Below are 12,772 nucleotides of genomic sequence, written 5' to 3'. Positions count from 1 at the left end.
GAAATAAACAAACCCAAACAAACAATGCTGCTCCACCACAACTGACCGCAGAGGGTAGGGCTGAGCAGAAAGAGGAGAGGATCCCAGTGACAAATTCTTGCTGTTTGTAGCTAGTTCAGTTCCCTAAGCAATATCGATAGAAGTGGTGAGGCCTGGTTGATAGGCTCCCTGAAAACTCTCTGCTGGTTGGTACAAGTCAGATACTCACTTCTACTGAAATAAATATACATAAATATATAAAATTTATACTGCACGTATAGCATTATATATATATATACACACTTAAATATACACGTATATGTTCACGTATATATACACACACACATATATATATATATATAACATAAATATTTGTGTATATGTATGTACCTAAACGCGTGAAATTGAGGCTTCACGGGGATTTATATGGTCCTATTACCCCGAGGCGTAATCCCGATATCGAGCAGGGAATAGCGGTAATTACTTTTTCAAAAAGTACCTTTCCCCTTTTGTGAAAAGAGGCTGCTCACTTAAAAGCTGACAAAGCCGCACTTGGTTTTTAAAACAGGCACATGGTTAACGCGAACAGCCCCAGCGGTAATAGCCCCTAAATTCCGCGCTAATAGCCCCCACGTGGAAAGAAATCCCCAAATGTTACAAATAGAGATTAACGACCAGAAAGCAGCCTGAGCAGCGGCGAAATGTGAAATCTCCCTTCTCTGCATTCCCTGATGTTGATTTATATTTTATTTTTAACTACGATCTCACAGAGACGCAGCGACGGGAAATCACGACCAGATGTATTCAAAGAGGCACTCTGCTTTCGGCTAAAATCTCCTCTTTTAAACACATCAAGAAAAAGAAAGGATTGGAAATAGTTCAATTTCCTTGTTTATTTAAGTACAGGCGTGACTGTGAAGAGTCGGGGCAAAGCGGCAGCGCAGCTGCGCGGGAGTCGTTCTGAAAATAAAGCGTACGGAGCTGCGCACCTAAGGGCTGAGACTGCGCCGTGTGCTGAGCTGTACCCGGGGAGGAGAGAGTCTGCCGACAGCCCAGCTCTATGCTCTTCGTTTTGCTCTGCAGAAACAGCTCTAGGTTTGGCCCAGAGCAGGAAGGGAATGCGTTTGTTTCGTGCTGGGCTGCGCGCAAGGCGGGCGCTGTAGGATACTGTATTTCTGCGCCCCGGCTTCTTGTTCTTTGGGAAGAGAAGCAAAGATCTGGCTGTAAGAGCAGGTTTGCAGGCAGACAGGGAAGGCTGCCCCTGAAAAAAAAAAGAGGGTATTATTTCCAGGTAAGAAATCCTTTGCCAAATCCTAAATAGAGGTGTTTTAGTGCCTTGGAATCCTGCTGCTCTGCATTGTGTCGTTCTTACCTCAGAAGTTTTGAACAGAAAATGTTCATTTCAGATTTATTTCACGGGGGTTTATTAATAATTTATTTTATCGTTTTTTTTTTTTTTTTTTCCTCGGGAACAACATCTACACCAGAATCAGAAAAGGGAAACAAACATGGTTGTGTTTACTGTCTGTTTCCAGTTTAGCATTTATTCCCCGATTCTATCAAACGTTTCTTGTTATGCAGCGATGAATTCTTACGGCGCAATAATTTAGGCCTGGATGTACTATACGGATTTATTTTAAGACTCCCTATTCTCTCCTGATGAGAGATTAACAAATTGCCCAAGAACTCGCCTGTAAGGGGAGCACAAAGCTGTCTGTCCACACCTCACTATCGGGTATTATAATTCAAATCCAACCCTTTTCACCTCGCATTATTGGGGTTGTTGCGAGCTGGCTTTTGTCGCAGGAAATCCCATTTAAAAATTGCTTTATAGGCTATTTGCTGCAATCCTCGACATTGATCTCATTACAGCTCCCTTTCGCTGCTGTTTGTAAATCCTGGTATTTACCGGCCCTCGCCGGTAGTGCCCGGTGATGCTGCTTGCTGGGGCTGCCTTTGTGAAATACCGAACCTTTTGGGTGATTTTATCTGGAGAAAGCATTATTACTTATTGAAGCAGTCGGCCCAAAGTGTGTCTTGTGTGATGACTCATCTGGTATAATCTCTTAAACCTTAGGGCTATCCGTTCTGCAAAGGATGCTCGTTTCTGAGCTGGAGCCTTCTCACGCAATGGCCTAACGCAGAGGGGCAGGGAGAATAGACACTTGAAGATGCATTAGTCTCGGGGAAAAAAAAAATACGAATAGAAGCGATCTCAGTTCTAGACTGGCCATTAAAAAAAAAATGCAGAGAAGTCTTCTATTCTGAAATACATCTCTGGGTAGGATTATGTGCTTGCAGCTGTGGTTATCCAGCTGATAAGCTGGAGGCATCTTTAGGCATCTTAACAACTGTGCTGATAAAGGGGAGGAGTCAGACTTGCCAGCCTGTTGGATTTTATTTTTTTATTTTTGTCTTGAAATGGGAGGTTGCAAAACAGATGTTGGTTGTGGGAGGACAAAAATGCAGAGGTTAGTGCATGGTTCATTTTTGTACTGCCTGGTATGACCACAAGGAGAAAATGAGACTGGATATTGCCCTAAAACTGCTGTATTTTTGTTGTTGTAGTGGTATACGGGTCTGTAATCAGGGAAATATATGGCTAAATTCTGTCTTCTGAAATTGATGATACTATGAAAAATACGTCTATTTCTGAATAATGGTGATATTTTCTAAATGCCCCAATTTAAGTAATTGAGTAAATTTTATTAAGTTTGTGTAAGGACAGAGCTGGTAAGCAGAATAATGCTTTTTGTTCCAAAAGAGTACTTTCTCCTAATGTCTATATCCTCCATGGGATTTACCTGCTGCACTACTGCAGAGTTGATTTGAAGTTGCTAATTAAGAGATTGATCTCAAGTATCCCAACCAGCACCCAGAAATAAAAATGTATTTTCAGCAAGAGCAACAAACTGAGCAGGAGGATGCCTCCATATTGTGATGATACAATTTCAGGAGAAGTCCAGAGCTTAAAATCCTTACTATGGGAGACAGACACATGGGCAGTGTCTGCCATTGTCAGGCTTGAGCCTCGCTGGAAGATGTAAGGGGCTGTGCTAGGTTGGCAACAGGCACACATGTGGCTGTACTTTGAGGAAAGTGCCTGTTTTGGGGCTGTGTCCAGTGTGTGCTTGCAGCTGCTCACCCCTTGGGAGAAGCACATGAGCAGTGTTAGGGTTATGAGGTGCTGAGGCTGCTCTCAGCAGAGGGATGGATGCTGCCTGGTAGCAGCCACATCAGCAGCTAGTGGTCGTACTGCCCTGAGCACTGCTAGAAAAGCCTGAGTCTGCTGAAAGCTGATGGCCGGGAGGAGACAGAAGAGCCCGAGGCACTGTGTGCTCTGGGGCTTCCAGCTGACCTTCCTGGCCACCAGCTCTGCCCTGTGCATGGTAAAAGCTGCATGAGGCATTTCCCAAATGCTGTAAGCTCTTGGCACTGAGCACTGGAGTGTCTCGCTCAAATCAGCAAGGATTGCACCTTAGGCTTGGTCTATTCCATGTGTCTCTTACAGATGCAGAAGAGTGGTGTTTGGAGAATTGGGTTCACTGCTGGAAGTGGGCAGTGAGACAGAAACCTGATGTACCTCCGTCAATCCACCTTGCTGACTTGAAAAACAGGGAAATCTTCTGACTTCTTGCAGTATACAAACACCTGTTAATTACTAGACAGAATCGGAAACAATCCAGCTCAAGAAGCAAATAACCATCAAGTGCTATATCCGAATATGCACAATAAATATGTGCATGAATCTTTTGCAGGAAAAAGACTGGTTTGGCAAGATTATGTCCTGAATAATTAGCAAAAACAATATGAAGTTAACAGCAGATCAATAACTGACTTTACAGCAAAAGATCAGAAAATGCCTATTCTGATATATGACTTCACAAGTACCTTGTAGTCAGCATTACATTTTTAAATTTACTAGCAATCCAGCAGAATGTTGCACTGACTCGATAGTACATGTAAGGAAAAAAAATGTGGTATTTTATTTATTTTTAATTTACATGAAGTAGAAAAGTTCTTGCTTCAGTAACTTCAGCTGGGGTGCTCCCTTTCCCAGCAGCTAAGCTTACAATGTCTCTTCCTCCACTTCAACTCATCAACTCATGCAGCAAAGCTGAGCGCTGCCTCTGTTAGGGGGTTGCTGCCCTTCTGGGATGCAAACAAAACAAATTGTAGGATTTTTTTTTCCTGATATTTTTCCTTTTGAATCGTTGGAGTTACAAGCTTTGACTCTCTGAGTTACCTTGTGATAAGCAGCCTTGTTCCAAGGAACAACAACATAGTATTTTAATCTTCTAATGCGGAGAGTCATTGCCACTGAATTTCACACTTGGACTTGGTAAGTAAGAGTCCAGCCAAGATTTGAAGAGGAACAATATGCCTGGGTGTCCGTGGGTTAGCAGGCAACTTGTCTTCTAGCAGTCCTTTCTGCTGGTGGCAGAACCAAACCAGGAGGGAAAAGCTGGCACTGGAGTCTGGAATCCTTCCAGCATGGCCACTATTGGACTGCTCTCAGTTTTGTCCATCAGTATGGACAAATGTCAGCCTTTTATTTTCATTTGTAATAGATGTTTCCAGCCTTCCAGGTTGTAAAGAAAGTCTTACAAACTTCTGCTGCTTGAAGTGCATGAGCAAACTCGAGTGCTGGGTTTGTTCCTTCATCTCCTGTAGGCAAGTTGTCTTTGTTTTGCTGCTAACTCGATGAGGGCTGGGGTTGGATGGAGGCACAGCCAATCTCCCTGCAAGAAAACGCTCCTGGTTTTCAACTGCTGTATGTCAAGGAAGTGCTAAAAGGAATTTTCCAGCTGTTGCTCCTGAATGCCAAAACTCACTGAGCTGAATGTATTCATCTACCTGACTGTATCTGAGAGCAAAACTGATCTGTCATCTCGGATCTTGCCTTTGCATATGATCCACACATTAGGGCCACAGGTCAGGAAAAGAAAAACCAAATGAGCAGCATTTTTCAGAACTGGTTTCCCAGCTGAAAATGTTGTTCAAGAATGTTGCCCTAGGCAGGCTTCCTCCTTTTCTGGGTCTGCAGATGAAAGTTGCATTTGGGGTCCCTCACCTTTGTTGCACGGTGTCCGTGCTCACTACTCTGCTGCCTTGTGATAGAGGACACCCAGGGGCTGGTGCCCTATTTTAGATGCAGCTGCTTTCTGACAAGTTCATAATGGAGCTGTCAGCTTCCTGCTGTACCCAAGCCAACAGGTTTCCCATCAGAGAAGCTCGTATGTTCTTTTGCTCTACAGCTCACCATCAATTGGTGGTAGCTGTTGGTAGTTTTTGGAAACTGTTTGGGAGGAATTCCAAAGTGGGTGAAAACTGACTTCGGCTCTGGCATAAAACTCAAACTGGGTCATCTTAATCACAGAATAAAGAAGAAAAACTTGAAGACGTTTACAAACAAAGCACAAAGTTCTTCTAAGATCAGAAGCAATAAATACAACTATTTTATCCAGCAAGGTGTTCTTCCTGGATAAAGGCACCAAGAGGAGGTGCAATACTTAGAGCTAAGTCAGTGCCTAGGTAAAACTCTCTTACACTCATGGCTAAGTTCTTTGACTTTAAGGGGAGCAGATAGAGTTTGCTGTATCTTTTTATTTTAAAGGCTCCCTAATTGTGCAGCAGTTACTTTATGGCAACAGCAAAAGGACTCATTTGTCTCAGTCTATCATTCAGGTTCTTAATAGTTGTGTGTCCACATATTAAAAAAAAAATCCCAATTAGTGTTAATTGCTGCCATCCTTGCTGGCTGTTTTTGCAGAGAATTCAGTAATGGGCATGGGAGGAGAGCTCCCTGCTCCTCGCCATAGGAAAAGGTCCTGCCCAGCAGACTGAAAGTCTGTTGGTGGCACGAGGAGGCTTTGTTATCAGTGCAGCAGAGATATATGTGACCTTGGCTCCAAAGGTTGACACTATGGTCCCATGGAAAGCAGAGCATCCTGACCCATGCTGTTGGCTGTTTGCATTCCAGTGTTCCCAATTGGCCCTGGAGGGTGAGGGTGGTGGTGGTGGTGCTGGACTCTCTTCCTGGGTAAAGCACTCTACACCTCTGTCACCCTTGGCATCAAAAGGACAATATAATTAGCAGTGGTACTGGGTTTATTTGGCCATATTTTGTTGCTTGTTAGCTTCCTTCGAAGCGTTATTGTCCCTGTGGCAGCTACAAGCTTAATTTAAGGCCATGCGGTGAATACAGTACAGTGATAAATAGACAGATGAAGCAGGATAATGCAGATTAAATTTATTTGACTTGTATGTATTACAATTAATAATTAGTAATTTATAATAAACTTAGTACAATGGGAAATAGAGGTAATTTTCCCTCATAAAATCATGGTAAATTACACTACTGAGTATTAAAAATAAAAAATAAAACCATAATGATTTAGAAATAACTACAATTTACCTTACCTTTCTAAACTTGGATGTCTGTGACTCCAAGCACAAATTCAGCCCAGTTTGTAGCTTTCCTCTCTTCTGTGTCACAGCTGGGATAAGTGGACTCAGAAAAGCTTTTTCCCAGTGCCATGGTGGGTAGTGGCATCACGACACAGAGGCTGCTGATTTGTTTATCGTTTTCAGGAAGTCTCTGTTCCATGGCTCCACAAAAGAAGCAGTAAAATCTGTTTGGTCCTTGGGAGTGTTGTTTCATATTGTCAGACCAAGCTTTCAGCAAGCACGAGTCTATCTGTGGAATATGATCTTCATAACAAAAACACATAGATACTCTTTTTGTCTGAAGCAAAAAGTGTTTCTGCTATCATCAGTATCGTCTATGAGCCTGCTGATTTCTTATCTTTTCTCAATACATTTACTGTGGTAGAAGTAAGACTAACTTTGGGCTCAGGGAACATTCCATTAATGCAGCTGCAATCAGTGTTATAGCAATGGTGATAATAAGAAACATACAAACCATATGGTGCCTTTATGCTATAAATACCACACAAACGCTTGTTTAAAAGAGAATTTCAGAAGCAGAAATATGAATTTGAAAGCAGAGATCTCATTTAACTGGAGCTGGTTGGAAAGTGCTTTGTACGACCAAGATCCATTTTTGTGGATCTGAAAAGTATTTTGACCCAAATCAGAATGTGTCATTTTAATTTATTTTAAATAGTAATCTTCCCAGAACAGCCTAAGTTGAACAAAACACCTGGTTTGTATAACTTTTTTTACTTAGAAAATGGTTTCATGGAAAGTATATATTTCTACTTTATATATAGGGATGTTAGAAGTTTGCTTGTTTCAAGATTTGTTTTTGTAGAATTTGTGTTTTTGAATAATGAAGTACTTCACCAAGTAACTTGTTCAGTTTTCAACTGGGCAATAGTCAGATTTAGATATGCTAAAAATTAAAGCTATTGATTTGGGAAGCAGAAGGCTTTCACTAGATGTATATAGATCAACTTTAATTTGAATTAGTGGATGAAGTCTTTGGGTCTGTGCTCTGTGGTAGATAGGGTTACAAAAATGGCCTTTCTGGCTTTAAAATCAATTGAACACATCACTTATAAAATGATTTGTTGCTTTCTGTGCAGAATTGCAAAAGACATGGGGCTCCAGCTCCAAATCAAATACTTGAATAAAAACCTGAAAGTGCTTGGATGGTTTTTATTTATTCTCAAAGGGAGCACCACACAATCATGATTTCTAAGAAACTTTGGGAAGTTGATGAAAAAGGCTAAGCTCACTGGAACAATCTGACCTGCAGGTTGTCAGTGGATTCCCCATAAAGATAATACACAGATGTGTAATTCAGAGGTTTCCAGGCTTCCATCTGGTGTCTTTATGCATTGTGCTATACTTGTTGAGCTCATCACCCCTTAAGCTTAAGTTTTCACTGTGTTTCTGGAATTGCTTTGTTGGTTTTGCCTGGACATTTAGTTTCTCCCTGTTACTCCTTCCCAAATCTTCAGGCTTCTTTGTGTACATCAAAGTTATTGTCCTCCCTTTTTCACTGTGGAGGAGTTGAACTAGATGACTTTTAATGGTCCCTTCCAACTCATATGATTCTATGACTCTGTAGAGTGATGGCTGAGGCAGGCACACCTGCGTTTAGAGAGCTTTTAAATAATGTTGCTCCTTGATTAGTACAAAGATCTAATGTGTAATGTTCAGTAACAGAAGAACATTCCTTTCTTCGGTTTTCTTACCATCAGTAAATTTTAAGGGTTAATTTAGTTTTTTGGAGATGTAACTTAGCTCTCCTGAATATATTCTTTCATATATCTGAGTTTCAACATCATCTGAGTGAGCACTGTCAGAAACTCTCTTTCGTGAAAGCAGGTCTTCTTTTTCCTTTTTCTTTCCCTGAAAATTTTCATTCCCTGTGTGTTCTTTCTGTTGGCATATATCTTTTTTCTTTTTCTTTTTTTTTCCCCTTCATAGAACATTAAGGCTTGAAAAAGCTGCCCAACCATGAGTCCATGCCCACTAACCATGTTCCTCAGTGTCACATCCCCATGGCTCTCAAACACCTCTACAGATGGTGACTCCACCATCCCCCTGGGCTGCTTTTGCCAGAGACTTATTGCTCCTTCTGAGAATGACTTTTTGTTGCTAGAAAGGGATCTCTAGTCTTGAAATCCCAATCTTTTCAGACAAACTTGTCTTTTCATAGTGAGGAATAACATGGTCATGAATGGCTCTCTCTGTGTGGTGTATCAAGGTTTGACAGTTTTCTGTTTCTCCTGAGCTGGGACTTTTACAAAAAAGATCCATCATATACTGGATCTAAATTACGCAGATAAAGTATATTCAGAAATTCACATAATCAGAGTTTGCAGATCAGATACAGACTGCTTAAATCATCATGTCACTTTTCTTTCCCAAGATTAGTGGATAGGAGTGTTTGCCTTGGACCTTTAACACTGAGAAATTAAAGAGGAAAAAGAAGGGCAATACCAAAAGAAAGCATAACATTTCCTTGAAAGCATAGTTTTTCTTTTCCTATAAATACCATCATTGAATCAGAGTCCCTCAAAGAACATTCTTCCCGTTATCCCTAATGAAGCATGAGGAAGACTGGGATGGTCTTATTCAGGACTTGTAATATGCTAAGTGGAAGCTGACTCTCTACCACTGTCATATAGGAAAAGGTACATTTAACTTTCCTTCCTGAGACAGCTTTCTCTTGCCCAAAGTATGGAGCAGAACTCAGTGTGCCTCTTGTTTTTTTTTTTTTCTTCCATTTACAGCATGAGATCCACAGGAATGTTTTAGAACTGGATATCAGGAACGGGAATTTCTGCCATGGTATAGGGAATTTCTGCTATTAGAGTGCTGTAATTCTCTTTGTTTCACAGGCATGCTTCTGCTTGCTCTCATCTTTTTCTTATCTGAGGGTCAACCTGGCATTGCAGATGACAAACGCAAAACAAACTGACAACTCTACAGTTCTGTGATGATTTTAGAGTCTCAAATTCAGGTAGATTCAGTCTGGAGATAAGAAACACACAAACAACCATTGTAAGGGTCACAACAGAAAAAAGAATTATAGAGCAATCTTTTCTTTTACTGTCATTCAGAGAGATGAACTGGAGGCTGGTAGCAAACCGTAGTTGGATTCTTTAAAGAGCTTGGTGGTAATATAAATCATACCTAAATGTTTGAGACAGGTATGCTCCCTTTTGACCAAGAAGCAGAGGAAAAAAAATAGGGAGATGATTTGTACCTGTGTATAGGGTGTTAGAATCAATACAAAGATCCTGTGGCCGCAGATTTCGGAGTAGAAAGATTTCTGAAAAGTTGAAAAGGGGAGAAAGCATACACATGGGCAAAGCACAGGAAGAAAGCAGGAAAAAAAAAATGGTGACAGAATCACAGCATTTTTTGAAACATTTGTCAACAGAAAATGAAACAAGACAAATTCAGATTGCAAGGAAAACATATTCTTTGTGGAGATACATCAGAAACACATCCTACTGAATGGCAGAAGCATGAAGGTAGCCATACAAGGTCAAACTGAGCAGAGTCCCCAATCTAAATATCCTTGTATTTTTGCATTTAAAAACCAAGAGACTTCCACCTCCAACTGGAAAAAAACAACTGCAATTGTCCTTGACTGTTAATTGTTGGTATATTGGGTAGATTTTCCTGAACAGAAAATCCTAGACCCTCCCAGTTTTATCCCAGATTTATTCTGCTCAGTCAGAATCTTCCTTTCAATATAACTTGATTAAGGTGCATAGAGAATAGCCTTTGGATCTTTAGGCAGGAAAAAAAAAAAAGAAAAAAAAATAATCATTGCTTTGATTCATGAGAACAAAGTAGGAAAGTTGCTCTTGTAAAACTGAGAACCAGGGGCTGCCACAGTGTGTTTTTCAAGAACATTTGGCAGGTTAGCTGGTGCTGAATAGCAATGACAAAATGTTCAACAAACCAAAAACCTTCCATCTGTTCGCTAAAAAATAGGATTCTGTGAAGCGAAGCAGACAACAGAAAGCCCACAATCCTCAAGACATTTGGATGCTAGCGTCTCAACCCTCCCACTTAAGCAGCATTAAAAAATAGTAAAAGTGGTATTCAAAGGTAATGACACTGAGTCCTTGTCTGGGCAGAGCAGGGGTGAGTGGGGAGGAAAGATGTCAGGGGGCTGCTCCATGGAACATGGCTCCAAGACCTCTTCTGCTGTCTTCTGCCACTCCCCAGTGTCCCCACGGGAGCTGGGCACAGCAGGTAACACTGCTGCAAGGCATTTTGGTCTCTGGAGGGGAGAGGAGTGTTGCTTGTGAAGACACTCAAGCTGTTTGGGGAGGAGAGCTGGTCTGCTGGGCTCCTACCATCTCTCCATGCTCACTCGGATGGGATGCTCTGCAGAGAAGCACTGTGCAACAGGAGAGAAAGAAGGTTGTTTGCTCAGCAACACCACTTCATGGCTGTGTCTGGCACCAACCGTGCCTGTGAAAAATTCCCAGCAGGGAGCAAACCTGGGACTTACTTGCAGAAAAATTGGATACATTTGATCTTTCTGAGCCCCCACCAGGCCAGAGCTGGGAACCAGCATTAGCCATCTTTGTACAATGTGTGTGTTAATATCCAGACTTTGAGCTATGTGCACAGCTGGATTATTTTACCAGGAAAATGCTTTACAAGCCTGCTCTGAATAAAATAAGCAATTTTCTTTGGTGTACGTTGTCTTAGGAGCACTTTGGACCCAGACAGAGGAGGGTGGAAGTGTGCAGTCCCTGGTTTGAAGTGATAATGGTGGTTTGAAGGTAATACTGATGAGGCTCACATTCACTGAGAAATGCAGGAGCACACTGCTCTCTATCACCACTCTTGCATAAATCATTGCAAATCACAAAATCATTTGATTTGGAAGGGACCTTTAAAGGTCATCTAGTCCAACCCAAATATACATATGGACTACACTGCCAAATTATCATTGCTGTAAATATAATTAGAAAATGGCTTTATAAAAACAGAACAAATGCAAACAGTCTTCCATGCTCTGATTTTCACAGCTCTGGTTGCAGTTCTGCTGCACTGGTACCAGTTTGCAGCACATATGCAAGCACACAACCAGCATGCTATGTGCTGCCATACCCTTCTGAAATCTCCCTTGCCTCTAGCCTGCATCCCATCTTGTACGACTTCTCAGCAAAGACAGTTCCAATTTATACCCGTTTCCAACCATTTCAAACTGACACTTTTAATTAATCTCACTGTGGTTACCAGGGGCTCAGCAGAGAGATAAAGGAAACAGGAAGAAAAAGAACGGATAATGCTGTTGCCAAAATGCCAGGCACATTGTGCAGTCTAACACCAACAGAGACAAATAGCATTTCTTGTATTTAGAGGTCCATTGATTTTCCTTATCAATAAAAGAAAGAAAATGTCATTTTGAAGATCTGTCTTCTGCAATATTTAAGATTTAGATATCACCATTTAGAAAGACGTATGGAAATGTTAAAATCAATCTTGATTGGAGATAACAATTTTCAGGATATAATCATAACTTCCAAACAAAATTTACGCATCCCTCTGATGGACTGTGTTGCACCTTGGAGAGAAACACCAGACCTCTTCCTAAACCAGTTCTGGTCCTATGAAATCTTGTACTTAGGTTGCATGTCACCCTCCCAACTGCTCCATTATCCCTCAGCAGGGCACAAATACACACCACTTATCTCACATTGCCAGTAGCAAGAACTGGTTCTCAACCCTTTTTTTTTTAATTATTATTTTGGATTCAGAAAAGAAAGGAAAAAAAAAGAGAGAGAGGGAGAGAGAACACAGCCCTTCCCTGAACTGAAGATAAAAGGAGGTTTCACAAATGACAAGTCATTGGAACATGGTTCTGTGATGCTGCCAATTATTTCCTAGCATAGTAAACCACTCACAAAAATTCTCTGTAATGCCACATGCAGATGTAAACATATTATATTTTTAAGCAAAAAGTACAGTTTAAACAATGTATTTTCCTCTAACATCTGCACAGAGGTGTGTCTTTAGGTATAAGATCTTGTTTATAAATGGAGCAGGCATTCTTAGCAGACAGGAACAAAGAAAGGAGTTTTTATTAGCAGCAGGAACCACATGAACAGCTTTGACCTCAATTTAGGATTTAGCTTATCATTTCACACAGAGGCTTGCATCAAGAATTTGACACTGGTGCCCTTTTCTAATTTGTAAAGCAAACTAAAAGGGAAATAATGGAGTATGGATAAGTGCTGTTCATGAACCACTGAGCAGGCTCTATTCCACTCTGCCCAAATTACCCCACAATCAGTCAGAAATCTCACGACAGACTAGGTTGTCTTTTTGTTGTTTTTATTCC

The sequence above is a fragment of the Meleagris gallopavo genome, chromosome 4, assembly GCF_000146605.3.
Source record: "Meleagris gallopavo isolate NT-WF06-2002-E0010 breed Aviagen turkey brand Nicholas breeding stock chromosome 4, Turkey_5.1, whole genome shotgun sequence".
NCBI classification, from domain to species: Eukaryota; Metazoa; Chordata; class Aves; order Galliformes; family Phasianidae; genus Meleagris; species Meleagris gallopavo.
The sequence above is the reverse complement of the archived record's forward strand: the minus strand, read 5'-3'. Positions refer to the sequence as shown.